The sequence below is a fragment of the Nematolebias whitei genome, chromosome 8, assembly GCF_014905685.2.
Source record: "Nematolebias whitei isolate Nwh7 chromosome 8, NemWhi1, whole genome shotgun sequence".
Classification (NCBI taxonomy): Eukaryota; Metazoa; Chordata; class Actinopteri; order Cyprinodontiformes; family Rivulidae; genus Nematolebias; species Nematolebias whitei.
The window spans coordinates 19,288,604-19,307,430 of NC_056505.1; positions in this window are offsets into that span (position 1 = coordinate 19,288,604).

Sequence of the window (18,827 nt, forward strand, 5' to 3'; positions counted from 1 at the left end):
GAAGTACCCTGCACAGGTGGTACCCTGCACAGGGGGTGCCCTGCACAGGATGTATCCTGCACAGGGGGTGCCTTGCACATGAAGTACCCTGCACAAGAAGTACCCTGCACAGGGGGTACCCCACACAAGGGGTGCTCTGCACAGGAAGTACCCTGCACAGGAAGTACCCTGCACAGGAGGGTACCCCGCCTTTTCCTCAATGTCCACTGCAAATAGGCACCAACTCCCTGAATAAGAAGATGAAAGAAAATGTCTTGTTTTAAACCCTGAAAGAAAACGTCAGGAGGTGAAGTGTGGCTGTTTCAACACATCTGTACTTTCTGTCCCTAACACAGACTTCCAAATGTTTTATTAATTCATCAACTCTTAATTTGGGCATAGATCTCCCTTTTGTCTGTTGTAACCTGCAAGACACAAAATTAAAGTGTTCCTGAGGAATCCCTGAGGAAGTTTCACAGCCACTCACTTCTAATGAATTCTTGGTATATCTTGTGAAAACAGATCAAGGACATTAGGAAGTTCTTGCGGCAAACACTGGAAACACCTGTTTTCCAGGAAGATAAAACCCATGACTTGTCTGTGAGAAGCTACCACCTGACTCAAATGAGGGGAATAACATGAAGAAGATGGTTCACGCCAAACACCCTTTCACCCTTTCAATGAACGCTGTATCAAATCTAGTGTGGGATTTGTGAATAGATCCGGTATTCATGGATCAGACGAAACAAGAGGCCTCATTGGAGGAAGTGGGTGCTGCGGAGAGTGTCCTTGGTAACCTCGGGATGCCTCGCAGTCACAGCACTCCCTGGGAATCGGTTTATTGTTGTGCCTCATCTCATTTCCACAGCAGCTCAAGCAGCGGCCGTCATCCGATAAGATCTGGCTTGGAGGACACACGGTGCAGTGCCGCGTGCTGGGACCTCGGCAGCCCTCGCATGAGGGATCACAAGCTCTGCAGTCTGGGTTTCCACTGTCCTGAAACAGGAAAACAATGTGTCTGTACAGTACAAAAGTTTTAAACACCTATCATTACTTTACAGTTTACTTCAAAGGAGACCATTTTTCTTGCAATCTTTAAAAAAATGATCAAGATTATTAGATCTCTGGGCTCTCTGAACATTTTACAAAATGTTTCTTTCAACTTTGGCTGCTTTACTTCTCCTTCTCTATCCAGTTCTTGTACCTGACATGTTGTACAAGTTGTGCTTAAAATGAGGAAGTGGAGTAGAAAAGGTTTTTAAGAGATTAGGGGGGAATCCAGCAAATACCTGACAGAGGAGGCCTGAGGCCGATCTCCTACTGTATGACAAGCTTTTAGCTAATTGTTCTTTAGGAATCCCTTTGTTGCTGCTTTCGTGTCAAACTGTGTTATCTTTGGCATTTTTTAAATATTCAGCAAGAGAAATGGGAACAAAGTGTCTTTGTGACATGCTGCTGGGAGCAAAAACCCTAGAGGTTCACTTTAGAACAAGCTGTTTATCACAGCATTGGTTCATCCCTTGAGTTTAGGAGCTTTCTATGTCTAAATGCCTATAGATCTGGTTTAATAAGCAAATCCCAATAAAAGTGTTCAGATACTGGAAATAAATGTGAGTGTAAAAGCAGCAAAGGCTCATCTCAAAGAACCATTGATGACGACCCGTTTAAACATTACAAGGTCTCTCTGCTTGAAAGGAAAACAGTGAAGAAACGAGAAGTAGCTCAAAACATTTGCATATCTATTAGATTTTATCTCCAATGATCTAAAGCAATCTTTTTATATGCAGATGCTTTCTGTCACCTCTGAGGATGGATAGAAGCCAATGAAACAGGGGTTTTGACAGTAGCTGCTGCCCATATAGATAAAGTTGTCGTAACAGGACAGGCAGGTCAAAGCGGCACCGTCTGAAAGAAGAGGACAATGACATCAACCTCAGAGGGTCAGCAGGTGACGGATAGGATTCAAATATAAAAAGAAAACATGTTTAATTGCATCATGGCAAGTTTGACTGTATTTAAAATCAGCATTAATTCGTCTTGATGGTTAAGAGTCAGGCATGCGTCTGTCAGTCTTTCCTCACCGCTGCAGGTCTTGCAGGTGGGGTCACACTTGAGACAGTTGGCAGTCCACTTGTCTTTGTAGAAGCCTGGAGGGCAGCTCTTCAGGCATTGCCCCGAGTGCTTCATGTACACGTAGCCCTGCCGGCAGCTCAGACACTTCGTGTTTCCACGACCGACACACTTGCTGCAGGAGGGGTCGCATCGCTCACAAACCTTAGAGCTCGCATTGCCGAAGTGACTGAAAAGCAAATTGAATGTGGTTTTTAGCTGATGGCCACCGTTAATGAAGCTCCTTCTCATCAGATGTGCGTTGTCTAACCTGTCTGGACAGGTGTCGGCACAGCTGCCGCCGTGCTTAAAAAACCCGGGTTTGCAGGTGACGCACTGCTGACTGTGATGACCGTCGCAGGACTCACAGCTGAAGTAGCAGAGCCGACACTCACCTTCTCCCTCCACGTAGTAACCCACAGGACACTTTTCCACACAGGTGTTGTCTGAAGGACACAGAGTCAAGATGTTTAACCCTCCTGCTGCCTCCGTTTGAGGCCTCAGGGGTCACTATGACACACAGCTGCAGGGTTATGAGTTTTCTGACCTGCATGCAACCCTCTAACACTCTAATGACTCACTCAGCTTGAAGCGATGCTCCTTGCAGCTGAGGCAGTGGTCTTTACCAGGCCCATCGCAGCGATGGCAGAGTGGGTGGCACTTCTGGCACTTGCCACTCTGGTCCACATACAAGCCCCCCGTGCACTCACTGGACCACACGCAGTGTCCACTTCCATCCTTGCGCCTGTTGGCATCACAGCTGAGACAGTCTGAGGGTTCATGACCTGAGCAGGTCAAACATGACTCATCACAACCTGCAAGGATTACAGAGCACATCCTTTTGAAAACTGCAGCGAGGATAAAAATCCAGATTTTTTTTTTTTTACAAGTTTTGTTATTCCTGCATGAGCAGCTTCCACCTCCTCTACCTTTGCATTCATTTATACTTTTGTCGTAGTACGTGTTGTTTGGGCAATGAGGCAAACACTCCCCGTTGAAGCGAACAGCTTTGGGGTTGCGACACTCTATACAGTCGTCGATGCCTGGTCCATCACATGACACGCAGTCGGCGTGACAACGCACGCACTCACGCTGCTCCGTGCTCGCAAAGAAACCTTTGGGACAGTCATCCACGCAGTCAGCCTCATGAAGGAAGTACTGACCGGAGCACTCTGAGACAAAAATAAAGAGAATATGTTAGATTACTAAAGCTAAAGTTTATTTCTTGTGCAACAGTTGAGAAGTTGTGACTTTATGAGCTCAGTCATTTCTAAACAGTCCTTTCACGTCCCATCACAAGAGCTCCAAAACTGTCGTTTTTATTTATCTAAGAGACAAAAATCTCAAATACTGTATTACAGTCATCAATCAGTGCCACTTCTAAGGACGATCAGTCAGATTTAGACATTACTGCGTTTATGACATTAAAAAAATGTTTATGTTGAAATTAAAAAATATATATATGGTTTAAATTTTAGTGACACGTTTGTTCTCAGTGTTTGTGGTTCTGGTCACATTGGCCAGTTTTCTTGGGATCTTTAAGCCCAAACCAGTTAAATATGTTTCATATGATTAATCGTTTCCCCTACAGTTAATATTAGATTCATTAAATCAAAGTGGAGTGAAAAACAAATACATTTTTAGAATTAAATAGATTTACTTGGGGAGATTATTGTAGCAGCAGCATAATAAGGAACAATGTTAACAAAACATAGTTACAAGTTTAACTTTACTAAAAATTACAAAAGAAATAAAGTTACTACAAAATAAAAAATGTAATTATTCTACTGGTTCAAGTTATTTGGTAATTTATTTAAATTTTCTTTACCTTAGAGCAAGAAACATTTATGCCTTTTCTTATCTTTTTTATTTTGTGTGCATTCTTTTTATTGAGGAATGTATGTTTTAAGTGAGCTTTGATTTTGTTAAATGAAATCAAATTTTTAATTGATATCTTTGATCCTTCTTACTCCCCCACTGCTCCGCTGAGTGCACGTACCCTCACACAGACCGTCCTGGCTGCACTCGCTGCAGTGATCTGGACAGCGATGGCATTCTGCGTCGTCTTTATAGAAGCCCTTTGGACAGGAGGACAGGCAGGAGTGATCCAGCAGCAAATATGGCCTCTCACAGCTCAAACAGTGGGAGGGACTTTCCTCGCAGGATCCACATTCTGGGGCGCATGGGTGGCAAACCTCACCTTGTGGAAACCCTCTATGAAAGAAGCAAACAGTGACTTTAATGGTGGAAGGGAGGACGGTTTGTGCAAATCATGAGCTCAGACAGAAGGAGAAGCACCTCTGGCATTCTTTCACACACACGTCTTCTTGAAGATAAAGTCCTTCATGACACCCCTGGCAGACGTGGGCTACCTGGCACATCGCACACCCTGCTGAACACCCCTCACACTGGCCAGATGTTTTGTTGCCAAATGTTCCAGGTGGACACTGAGACAGACAAGTCTGGTAAGGAGTCAAGAAACGGCCTGAAAGCAAGAAGAGAAATTCACATCAGCGATACCTGAAAACTCTAACATCAACTCAAAGCAGGCACCATCTTTGTCAACCTTTCTCACACTGATGGAAATGTGTCTGTTTGAGCTGTTTGTGACTAAACTTTCTCAACTCCCAGAGGAACTCCTCTGTACGGCGCTTAGAGCGAACAGGTTTACCAGGAAAACAGCTGCTGCAGCTTTCCTTCCCTTCACCAGAACACGTCTTACAGGACGAGTGGCACGGCTCACATTTGTCCTGACCTGGTGACAAAGAGAAAACACGTCAGCACACAACAAGACGGGAGCAACATCAAATTGAAGAGCAGGTTTCTGAAGCCGCAATGAGAGAAGAGGATGAGATCATTTCCTGTTTCGTTTCTGTTTATAAAGAAAGGAAAATAGAAAAGTTTTGTTTTGTTTGTTTCTAGTCTACAAAGCTCTCAACAACCTAGCTCCATCTTATATTAGAAATCTTATTGTTCTATATTTTCCTAACAGAGCACTTCACTCTCAGACTGCAGGTTTACTCACAGTTCCTAGAGTTTCCAAGAGCAGAATGGAAGATCTTTCAGTTATCAGGCTCCTCTCTTGTGGAACCAAGTTCCAGTTTCTGTCCATGAGGCTGACACATTGTCCAATTTTAAGACTTTCCTTTTTGATAAATCCTATAATTTGGGTCAGCTTGATGCTGTCTTAAGCTTAGATTACTAGAGGACAAATTGACCTCATTTCTTTAAATGAATTGTTAAAATTTAACAGTTTTCATTTGAAGCTATTTCTATCTTAACATGTGATTCTTGACCTGCCATTGTGTATCTGTTCCTCCTTCCTGTTCCTGTCAAACCCAGCTGGTTGAAGCAGATGACCTGGTTCTGCTAAAAGTTCTTCCTCATGAGGGAGTTTTTCCTTTCCACTGTCGCTTTCATGCTTGCTCAAGATGAGAGTTCTGTTATGGAGTTAAACTCAACGCAGTCTGCTCCTCAGATAAATAATGTTAAATTATTATTTTTTATATATGAATGTTTCTGTTCAGTGCCCTGAGATGACTTCTGTTGTGACTTGGCGCTTTATAAATAAACTGAATTTAATTGAACTGAATTACTTGAAGCACAAGAAAGAAATCCAATCACATTCTGACATACTGTTTCTGAAGTGTTTCTCGGGACAAGTGACCAGCTGTCGTCTCTCTCTGCACTCCCCCTTCATCAGTGAGAACCCGTCTTCGCAGGAGTCACAGTCATCGGATTGCGGCCCTCCGCAGGTTTGACAGTTTCTATGACAGGGCTCACACTCTCTGCCATGTGCATCCACAAAGAAACCGTCCTCACAATGATCCACACACTCTCCATCTGCACACACAACAAAGACACCAAATCTAAACTTATGTTGCTGATGTATGTTTAAATTGTTTTAAAAATTGACAAATTTAAAATGCTGTTTATCTGCTGTGGAAAGTTGTTTTAGAACTGGCTCTCCACTCCACATGCTGCACAATATGTCGATAAGGTCGTATACAACAACTGGACAGAAAATTAGTAGAAAAAAAACAACAAAATTCTAAAAAAAATGTAAGACCAGTTTGAAAGATTACAGGAAACACTGGCTTTTTTTGTGGACGTGAAATATAAAGAAAGGGGAGATGATTTAAAAGATCTGAGCAGTAATGTAGTAAAAAACAACATACTTTAGAAGTTTATCATCTAACATTCACTACACCAACATTTTGATGGTTTCAAATGTTACCAGAGACATAGTGTCCACTGTCACACAAGTAGCACTGGGACTCGTCGCAGACTGCACAGTGTTTGTCTTCGCATGGAGAACAGACCATGGTGTCCTCCACGCTGAAGGTCCCATCAGGACAGGACTGATGGCAGTCAGCGTCTAACCTGCAGGGAAGGAAAAACGTGCCAGACAAATGTTGTTTTCTGTGAAAATGCAGCGTGAAGCCTGAGCGCTGAATGATTTTACTGAAAGCTGCCGAAGAAGCTGAAACTAAGTTGGCAAAGCTAAGCAGAATACTAGCTAAAAGCTAAAAAGCTGAACCAGATTTAAAAGCTACAAGAGGCAACTCACTAAAAGCCAAAAGTAGCAAAATGTTTGCTAAAAATATAAACAAAAAAATAAATGCTGAAAACAAGAAAAAAAAATCTAGCTAAAAACTATAAGTGGCAAATGGTTAGCTGAAAGCTAAAATTAGCAATAAGCTATCTTAGAGTAGCTAAAGGCTAGCTAAAGCTAAAAGTCTTAAAAACTAGCTAAAAGTAACATAAGAGGAAAGAAAGCCAAAAGAAGGTAAATGTTTGCTAAAAATAGAAACAAAAACTGTTGATAATAAGAAAAAATCTAAATCTAGCTTAAAACTATAAGTGGCAAAAGGTTAGTAAAAGCTAAAATTAGCACTAGGCTATCTTAAAGTAGCTAAATGCTAGCTAAAGCTAAAAGTAGTAAAAACTAGCTAAAAGTAACAAGAGAAAAGAAAGAGAACAACTTTTTGAAGGATCTGAAAACAATTATGTATTTCTACTGTAAAAAAGTTTGTTTTTTTTTTAGTATAAAAGTATAAAAGTTACTTAAACCAAAAGTCAGGGCATCCAGCTCCTTAATGAACATGACATTTTAGTATATGATTAAAACATTACAAAGTGTGTAGAAGTAGTTTGATTAAAAAAAAAAACACACAAAATGAATTTGAGTGATTTGAACAATCGTCTCGGGACACTTACATATAATAACCTTCTTCACATTTGAGGCAAACACTTTTCTGCCTCTGATCTGAATCTTCTGTAATGAAGAGCAGAATTCACATTACTGATTAAAAAAACAATCTTTGATAACAACTGACGGGATCATTTAAAACAGACGCTGTTGTACAGTACATCTTATCACCAGCAGGGGGCAGTCTAACAACACAGATTAAATGAGCTCAGCTCAGAGATCATAGCAAAAACTCCAGGTTTTGTCTTTATTATAGTTTGTTTCTGTAAAATCATTTAAGCTCAGAAATGTCATTTGTCCTGCACAGATTCAATTTAGAACAAAAACATTTAATGTGAGTGCTAGTTTAGGAAATCTGATATTGTGTTTTAAATATACATATGGTACTTATGGTTATGTTATGTTTTTAATTTTACTTTATTTGTGGGTGTACACAGGTCTTATGTAATGTTCTCATTTTTACTTAATTTTTACTTAATTATTACTTTGTTTTACTTTATTACTATTCGCACCTTATGTCGAAGCAAATTCCTAGTTTGTGAACCTCGTTCATTGACATGGCGATAATAAACTGATTCTGATTCTGATTCTGATAACATTTAGAGGACAGAGTTGATACCGACAGGTCATTCAGATGAGCATGTGAGGTTATTTTGTACACACACACCAAAAAAATGGAGTTCATTTTCCCACAAATTAATTAATCTCTGCTGTCAATCAACGCCATTCAAGCAGTAACTGTGGAAGAGCCACTCTGTCATCCCCCAGTTCAACAGTGTCAATGAAAATCTCCAAGGACAGAGAGGGGGGAAAGTAGTTTGAAAAGAAAAAGAAGAAGGGAGAAAAGGATCAGAGCAGCAGAGATGGTTTAAAGAGTCACTTCTGCAGACCTTCCCTTGGGACATTAATCCGCTCAAGAAAAATCCTCCATCGACCCCCTCATCCCATTCCTCCTGCTGTCTCCTTCCAGCACCCACAACTTTACACTGCACTGGTTTGCACTTCAATGCAGTCAACAAGCCACAACCTGTGAAAGCAATTACTCACACAGGGAGAGACCTGGAGAAAGGAAAGGTGGGGAGGACAGAGGTAAAGGAAAAGAGAGACGGAAATCAAGCCTCCAGGCTGCGTCTATGAGAGAAAGTAGCGCCTGCATAAATATTAACTGGGGGTGGATTTCAGGTGTGCACATCATGAAGTATTGAGTTGTGCAACGTGCATGCACACATCTCTCTGTGTACATGCAATCAAAAGCTATACATCATGCCGACGTTTCAGGTGCCCGTAATCACACTTTAAGGTGACTCAGATTCATTAAAAGTGAAGATGGATAAAGGGGAACTGATCTCATCACCTGAAATTATCACTTCAGTTGGTTAAACTGACATCCAGCTCTGCGCTTATCAACAAATCTCAAATGATGAGTTGAATGAATGAATCGGAGCTGTGGTGGAGGCCTCTCACAGAAAGCCACATTAGTAATACATTAAAATGTTGAATCAACATGATTGTTTTAAAGAAAAGGAACAGAAAAGAGGAGCAAAATGCCAAAAACGTTAAGTGTCAGAGTCAAGCGTTGGGCCTCCACATGTTGGCTTCTTGTCTACAAGCCTGTGCAGCTCTGCTGGAGGGCGTCTTCTACTCCCTCCTCATCTGGTGCTTAAATGGTGGTGGTGGAAAGGGCTGACACACACACTGGTCCAAAACAGGACTCCATCTGCTCTGAGGTTGAATTTTCTGTAAAGACCACAGTGTTCTGATTCACGTCCTTTAAATACTTAGAAAGTAATCGTTGTATGTACATCTACATCTCATCCACTTCTAGAGTCAATCCAAGAGATAAAATTGGGTGGGGAAGTAGCTGAGACTGAACTTCAAGTGCTAACCGTCCTCACAAAAACTTGCATGAGATTGCACAAAATATTAACAAGGTTTGATCAAAATGGCTATAACGTGCTAATTTCTCATTTTAGTTGTACACTCCTGCCTGGAAGGCTAGGTCTTTAGTTTCATGTTCTGTCTTTAATTTGACACCGATGTGTTTGTTAAAGTGCAAACAGTTGTAAAAGACTCGTCCACAGCTCTGCTCAGAACAGAAAAAGTCACATAAATATGTGCCAAGGAAGGGAGGACTGAGATGAGATTTTCTATCTACATTAAAAAAAACAGCATTTGTTTATTTCATCGATATGACTAACACCAACTACACACACAGCAAGAAATCCACACCTCAAATCTTCAAACCTCAAGTCCATGATTTAAAGCAAAGTGTGATGTTGGGACGATTGACAGACATTTAAAGAGAAATAACAAAATAATTTGATGGGGATGACAGAACTTTAAAAAAAGACGTCTGCATTTTCTCTCAGCTTGTCAGACTGAGGCTGCTTTTTGCGAACTGACACCAAGTGTAAAAATACATTTCTGAGCTAACTCTTGCAGGCCTCATCTAAAGCATAAATATAATGATGTCAGAACGTGGCTGTGATCTTAATCAAACCGGTTCAGGTTTAAGATTGAAATCAAGAAAACATTTCACCACAACATCCAAGAATGGTGTTTTCCTTTCCACGTTTGAGCGTACAAACTTATCAAAGATAAGCAGATCACACGCCAGCCTGAAGTGTTTCACTGTGTTCTCCAAACTTCGACTTGTAGCATCACGTTGAAAGGACAGGGACCATCATCTTTAATTCTCATCTGCTGACTGACTCGCCCAGCGTGCTGAATTGTGGCTGGGTGGCAGGAAGGTTGCGCTGAGAGTGAGACCGAGGAAAGATTTTCCAGCCAGAATGCTTAATGACAAAATAACAGGCTGTCTCCACCTCAGACTCCTTCACTCCACAATAACAACTTTCCACAGTGTGCAATAATTGTCTCTGAGTGAAAGACGCACTTTTGTATTTATGTGGTTTCTACTAAAAGCTTTGTGTGGGTAACTAACTTTTTTACAACGTGTGAATAAAACCCACAAACCTTGTTTTGTTGCTGAAAGCAGCCGTATGGTTTTAAACCTAAGCTCCGTCTGAGTTTATGTTTTTTTTTTCTTTATATGAAAACCTTCAGCAAAGTGTGAGGTGGAACAACAATCAGTGGCAACATCTGTTGTAAATGCAGCTCAGAACCGTCTTGTCAAACACGTTTCGCATCAAATCCCCAGGATTTTACTGTTAGAAGTGCATCTCGCTCCTCAAGGCCTAAAGTCTTCAACCAGAAGTGCTAAATTAGAGTTCTTCAGGAAATAAACAAAATAGTCTGATTCACATAGCCTACTTACTTTGTTTACATTTTTTGCAGCCCTCGTCACAGGAGAGACAATCGGCATCTGTAGCGTCACCGCACGCAGGATCAAGCTGTATAATATTAAAATTATCCGTAGAAGGCTCGCACCGCATCCCTGTTGACTGGTAGAAGCCCTCAGGACAGACGTCCAGACACTCGTTCTGAAAGAAGTACCTGTTTACATCAAACCTGTCTGCGTGGAGACAAGAGAAAAGAGGGCTTTGATGGGAAAAGGTGTGCTGATGAATCACACAGGTATGCAGGCAGACACAAACTGCAGAGGTTTGAAAGTCACAGTGAACATCTGGCACGATGTTCATCGGTGCTGCCATGGAAACAATACAATAAAAGCAATACAAGATATGATACGATATGATGTAAATAATGTGAAATGATATGATACTGTGCAATATAGATATTATCGATACATTGTGATATGATGTGATACAATCTGATATACTATGACAATATGATATACAATATGATTCATCACAATATGATATGTTATATTATACAACTATATAATGTATTTTTAATACATTATGATATATGTTGTCATATGGTGCAATACAACATTTGATACATGATTTGATGATACATAGGCCTGTCACGATAGCAAATTTTGCTGGGCGATTAATTGTCTCAGAAATTATTACGATAAACGATAATATTGCTTGAAATTTGACAATAATTAGTCATTATTGTCAAATTTAAGAAGAAATGTTTGTTAATTTGTTTTGAGTGTAGTACCTTTTTTTGACCACCGGATGACAGTATAAGACTGTTTGAACCGAAGGATGGATAGTGAAGTAGCGAGCAGCGTGTCTCTTTGAGAAAAATGGGAGGGAGGCCCCTTGACGTGACATGGACTGTCTCTTTTTCCTTTTTTCGGTTCTCAAAATCGCAGACACTCAGTGTGGTTTGAGCTCTTTAGCATAACATTTTTCACACAAAGCTTTTAATAAAAAATCTGTAAAAAAAAAGTTCTCAGCTTCTTTTTGCAGAGAAAAACAACTTTTTAGACGAAGGCACAGGTTTCAACCATGAATTTTGGAGCTTCGACAAGACGGAGGTTTTTTTCCCCCAAGGTCGGCTTGTTAGCTTAGCTCGTAGCATAGCTTCTCAGCTTAGCTGCTTTTAACAACCCAAAAACACGATTTTGGACAGTTAAAACAGGTTTTAAAGAGAAAAGAGAAATGGAGGGTCAGTGAAGAGCACTGGAGTTGAGCCTTTTGTCATCCAGTGTCTTCAGTAGAAAGAGAGACACGAAGAAACGATAAAGCCGATAAATGAAAATGAGGTCAATAATTTTCATTTATCATGCGATTAACTGATTTATTGTTTATCATGACAGGCCTAATGATACAATACAATATTGTGTACTAATATATAATTATAATATGTGTCTCAATTTAAAATATCTAAAGAGAATAAAACATGAACTAAAAAAATAATAATAATAATAATATGGTTTGTTCTAATTCATTTGTCATTAACGTCATTAGTTTTTGTGCTGTGTATGGTCCTCCCTGCATCTCGTCTCGAGTTTTGAATGTTTTTGCTGCCAAACCAATCTTTGTTTTGGGTTACAACAAAGTTTATTTTATTACAATACATCACAATATGACAAGCCGTGTTGTGATGCAGATTTGTTGAAATATAAGGTTCATTGTTGAAACATGTGGAAGACTTTAAAAAGGTAAATATAGTGTAAGTAAGGTTTGATTCACCGTGTACTTTTTGTTGTTTCATCACTTTTTGTTCAGTCCTTCACTTTTCCTCTTTGATAGCTTTAGTATCAACTCAGTAACAAAACTTTCTCGTGTGTGTGTGTATGTGTGTGTGTGTCTCAGTGAGCGAAACTGAGATAAGAGCGATTGTTTTGAGAAAGGAAGGAAGAGAAAAGGTCTATTCATGCTGTTATTATGTCTCATTGAACATTTTAGACTGAATGAAGCCACATTTGCAAACAGTCTTACAAATGTTTCAATTGAAAGAGAGTGTGTGTGTGTGTGTGTGTGTGGGGGGGGGGGGGGGGGCTGGCAGCCTGGTATCTCAAGTCTGTACCTCCTCAGTGTAAATACACCCCTGACAACCAAAACACAGTCTGTGACGGAGCGGTTGTTCTCGACACCATCAGCTTCATATTTCAGCTGTGATCTTCTCATGATGTCTGCCATTTATATTGATGAAGAAAAATGGGGTTTGGTGTGACTGCATAAAATTCTAATATTGACGTGTTTCTTGTGAATTTTCATTTTAAAAGTAAAACTAGAGACCAAGTTTACCATTTAATCAAGCTCAGGTCATGAGAAATATTCAATAATTTCTACAATGACAGATCCTTCTGAATGAATGACCCTGAACCTCTAAAACTACCAGAGTCATGTCAGACACTGGGTGTGCATGTTTTATAAGAAGCAGACATTTATGCACATAACTAGTGCAACTTTTCATTGGATTTTTCTTTCTTTTCTTCAATCACCTAAATAAACACGCAAACATTTACAGACACGGGCAAATTTGTTTGTGCCGTTATGTTGAAGAAAACTCAACAAAAGGTCAATAAAATCATTGACCTTGACTGACCTACACCCTTAATGTAGCAAGAGCTGCAGAGCTCAAAAGGCTACTTCAGAATCCAATGTTTAGTTCTTATCTGTTTTTGGTTGTTTTTAAACGTGCACATCGGATCAGCATCATGACTTTTGACTGAGACCACCTTTGCTCCTGAAGGCCTTGATAGTCTTGAGATTTTGTTGTACCTTGTACAGATTAAGTACGTTTAATTTTTGGCTCTGTGAACACAGAGCTGGTGGGACTTGTTGCCAAAAAGCTCCATTTTGCCTCATCTGGTTAAACAACGCTCTCCCAGAGCGTTTGAGACTTTTCAACATGCATTTTGTCAAATTAACACTGACACTCCTTGACCTTGGAGTTCACCTCTAATCTTTTTGGAATCTAATGTCTTTAGTTATTATTCGTGTAATTTATCTCCAATTTATCCTCTTCCAGCTACATCCAGGGTGGTTGTCTCCAGCCCTGGAGACCTTAAACCTCAGAACATCAGGCTGCTTGGAGGTGGTCTTATAACCTTTAGCTTTAACGTGCTGATCAGTCATTTTATTTTTAAGCTTCTGAGACACCTCTGCTTTGGTTTCTGTGGTCCATGTTCAGTCACTGTGCTGATAGCAAACAGCACAGTCACTACTTCTCACCTTCAAGTAAGAACACTGACAGATTACAAGATTGTAGAAACATGTGATGTTAATTACCGTATTTTTTGGACTATAAGGATCTTAAAATTCTTTAATTTTCTCAAAAATCGACAGTGAGCCTTAGAATCAGGTGCGCCTTATGCATTAATTCTGGTTGTACTTACTGACCTCAAACTGATTTTTATGTGGTTATTGTGAACGAGTTGAATAACGCTTGACTTGTCTGACTGTTTTGCTTCGATTAATGCGCCTTACAGTCCGAAAAATACGATACGTGCTTTAGTTTAACATGTCACTATTGTCAAATTATTTTTGACTTTTTCAAGAAGTGTGTCCTTTTGTCAAAGCTAGTGTCATTAATTTGTGTTTATATAAAGATTATTTTGTCAAACCACAATTTAAACGCGACAACTGGTTTTTATTTGTTGATCTTTGGTGCGTTTTTCTCATTACGACTTTTCTCATTTTCAAGTAGCTTCATTATTTTTTCCTTTCTTCACCAAAATTGTTCAAAAATAAAAATTGTACACATTATTAGGTCCACTGTGAGATTTTTTTTAACTGCTTGGTTTTGGGGGTGAAGTGGTGGCATACCTTTGTCACAGCTGGTGCAGTTTTCTGCCCCTCCATCGGAGCATGAATGGCAGGTGGGGTGACAGGGTCGGCACTGTTGTCCGTCTGCGTAACGGCCGGTCGGGCAGTGAATAACACACCTTCCATCATCAAACAACCTAAATTTGTTCACAACAAATATGTAAAAATCAGACAAAATACATAATAACGTGGAGCCTGATTTTTACCATTACCTGATCTTTTGACTTTCTGGTCAGTGGTTGTTTTGAAACGCAGGGTTTATTATATCCACAGTAAAAATGTGCCTCTTTAAATGACTAAAAGTGTTTTTCAGGCTTGTCTCAACATGGATTCACTTTTTATCTTCTCTATTAATGAGCACATAAAGGGATGAAGCAAAAATATTCACCAAATGTTTTGTAACATTTAAAAAAGACAAAGAAATAATGTGTTTTGGACGAGCAGAGCTCATTTTGTAACATTGGCAGCCTAAAAGTTTCATGGGAATGATCCCACAAGCTTGATACACGGTTTCTCTGAAGTTTTGCTCATTCTTTTTGGCATAATCGTGGAAGCTTCAGTACTCGGCCATTTTCAGGTCTCTCCAGAGATGATCTGCTGGATTCAGATCCACCCCGTGCCTGGATCAGTACAAGTTTAAGCAGAATGTTCCTGAAACCACGTCTTTGTTTCTCTGTGCTCCGTTTTGTTTTCCTGCTGAAAAGTTGTCTCCATCCCAGATTCTGGGAATAATTTCAGAGTTGCTTGAAAATTATCTGCATCTCTTTTTTTTTATCCCTACAGTTGCCATCATCAGGTTTAGGAGCTGTGTTACTCTTTAACTGAGGTGAGGAACTGTGACCACTTCATTCAGCCGTTGTTTTATCAGATTTATCACGTTTGCCTTCCATTCAAATGACTACAAACAAATACAGCTACTGGTTCGAGTCTTTTAGTAACGTTGACCTTTTGCCTGTTTCTGTAACTAAATAAATGGCATGCTGCACTGATGGCTGTGGTTCCTCTAAACTCATTTACTGATTTTCCATCTGACTAAATCAATTTTTCGGGATTATGAAGAAGAATCGAGCAGCCAGTTCTGCTAACTCTGAGCATTTCTAAAACATCCATTGACCTTAGAGGCTGAAGTTAAGAAAACTGATAAGAACCACTAACAAAAAATCTATCCATCCATCCATCCATCATCTTTACCCGCTTCTTCCTTTTCAGGTTGTGAGGGTCAATGGTGCCCATGTCCAGCCATCACTGTTCGAGAGGTGAAGGACACCCTGGACAGGTCTCCAGTCCATCACAGAGACACATAAACAACCGTTCACTCTTTCACTCTAGAGACAATTTAGAGTTACCAATCAGTCTAACATGCATGTTTTTAGTCTGTGGGAGGAAACTGGATTACCCGGAGAAACCCACGCATGCACGAAGACAACATGCAAACTCCACCCAGAAAGGCCCCCAGCCGAGATTTAAATCAGGGCAACCTGCTCGCTGAGAGGCGGCAGCTCTACCAACTGCGCCACCGTGCCGCCCACTACCAAAACTTGTAATCAGTTGGAAACATAAAAACAAACTGTAAACGTGTGCACAAACAAGTGAAGACACCAAGTTCTTTAAGTCATTTTAAGGTTGGTTTGGTCTCCAGGTGTGGGTGTTTGCTCGGCAGGTGTCAGTCACCTTGGCTCTGGACACCTGGTGCAGTCCTCGCTCTCTGGACCCGTGCACTGCAGACAGGTAGCATCACAAAGATGGCAGGTCCCATGTTTACTCAGGTACTCTCCTGCAAGCAGAGCAACATTATCTCTCACTTTATGATTTTAATTTACACATTTCCCAGCTTACTTTGTATTTGTCGTCCCCCCCCCCCACACACACACACACTCACACTCAGGTTGCCTGATTTGAAGCTCCTCTATGAACTAATTAACCAGCAGTCAGCTGGTATTGTTTTCACCTTCTCAAAGTTCAGCTCGTTATCCTCTGGCTTCTGACATCTTCTGGGCAGGAGCGTCAATTTCTCTTTTCTTTCTCCCGTCAGTTTTGTTGTTATGTGCAAATACATTTTACAGGCATAAAAACATCTGTGCACACCTTCCAACATGATTTGTGTTTTCAAGAAACCAACACATTGTTTTTATAATGTTCTAAAAAACAAAGAGATGCAGAAAATGACCTTCTCATAAATTACATTTTATTCTCATTCTCCATCAGCAAAAAAAAAAGGATCATTACTTCATCCATACACCATAAAATAAAAAGTATTTTACTCTTAACTTTACAGTTGAACTCTTTTACTATGATGCACTTAAAAAAAATTAAATTGTTGTTTGCAAACATTAAAGACACAGAAATAAGTCTGTACATGTCAAACACACATAAAAGTTTCAAGTCATCTCTAAATACACGTGTCAAACTCAAGGCCGCTGACATCTTATCTGGCCCCAAAGATGTTATTTTAAATGTAAAATACTATTTTTTTCACTTTAATTTTTTCAGTAATCTTTGATTATGATGTTAAAAGTGAAACAGAGAACGTCAACCGAGACCAGTCAAAGTCTTTTTTGAGGAAGTGATCAAGAAAAGATGTTGGGCATCAAACTTGAGTTAATGTAGATTCTGAAACTGGCCCTTGGTTTGAATAAAGTTTAAATTTTGGCCCCATTTTGTAAGTGAGTTTGACACACCCTGCCTAAATAAATCCCACCACCAAAAGGGAAAAGGTGAGCAATAATATGTCTGTTAGCAAAATATCTCATGAATTGGACTGATTTTGATGAAACTCTCAGAAAGTACAGGATGGAAATTGTGTTGCATTATTGAATGTAAAGCTACAACCGATTAACTTTTACAATTAACCAAACTCAAGATGGCCGCCACAACTAATAGGCTTATTCTACTATCAGTTTATGTGGACTTCTACACCCAGGTCAAAATTATACATAAAAAATACACAATATATACAGTATATAAGTTACAATATGATATATACAATGTAAAACTGTCTGTCCGCTGGTTAATTACATAAACAGATGGAGTCACGTGTACTCAGAGCTCCATAACACTGTGGTGTACATTGAATACAGTGTTTATCTTTTTTTACTTTTACAAACATCAAGAAGCCACAAGCAGAAGACCATAACATTAGTTCAAACAAAATAAATAAATACATTGTTCATCAGAATTAGTTATTTGTCAAAGATACACTTTTTTTCACCCAAACAAACTCCACCTGCCAGACAGAAATGTCACATGAGCAGACAGAAGCTGTCGGCCAAACGCTGTAGCGTGGGAAATCAATCCTAATCAAACTGTTCAATTCAAGATGGAGGTTCAAGCTGCTCTCAGTACTTTGGGCCACCGTGCACCCTCAGTAAAGGACTGTGCTGGAAAGCTTTGAGTAATGAAGCCCTTTTAGATACCAGCTTCATTTGGCTATCACTTGCTATAATTTGGTCAACTTCAAAGATATTGAGCTAATATTTGGTGTGGTAGTAGTTGAGGGTCGTTCCCAACACAGTCTGAGTGCTAACTGCAAGATATTTCTACAAACCTTTGACATTCGAGGCAGTGAGCAATATGCACTGCTTAAAGGAATGACTCATTACCATAATTTCTGGACTATTGAGCGCATCCGGTTATAAGCAACACCCACTAAATAAAAAAATTATAATTTTGAACATATATAGGCTGCACTTGTTTATAAGTCGCAGGTGTCCACGTTGTTACTCAAGATATTTGCACAAAGATTTTTTTAACTTTTAATTACATATGTACCGGTAGCATACACAAATACATACAGTATATATATATTTTTTTCTGAGCAGTGCCTGTAACACAGCTGGTAAAAAAAAATACATTAGTCTACCAGGAAGTCACTGATCGTTAGCTTCATCTTCCTCCTGCAGAGGATTTTTTTACACTGCTCTACTGTCAGGATCCACTGTCAGGATCCTCTGGCAGGATCCACTGGCAGGATCCACTGGCAGGCTTGAGTAAACTTGCTCTGCGCATGCAGCCAGTTTTGATAAATGCTTTCTCACCGCCAGTCATCCAAGCCTCCCACCGAGCTCCAGGTGCCACATTAATGCACGATTCACACATATTTTGAGTGTTTGCAAATACTTCATCGTACCCCCAATTACTTGTCCATAATTTCATTGGTCAGATTATTATTATTTTTACAGGTAGTCTCATTGAGTCACAAATATGTAATATTGGATCATTTTCCTCAATAAATAAATGACCAAGTATTATATTTTTGTCTCAGTTGTTTAACTGGGTTATTTTTATCTACTTTTAGGACTTGTGTGAATATCTGATGATCTTTTATGTAGGGATGCACGACATTATCAGCATGGTATCGTATCGGCCGATATTAGCAATAAAGTTAAATATCGGCCATCAGCCATTCCATCAAAATAACTCACCAATATAAAAGG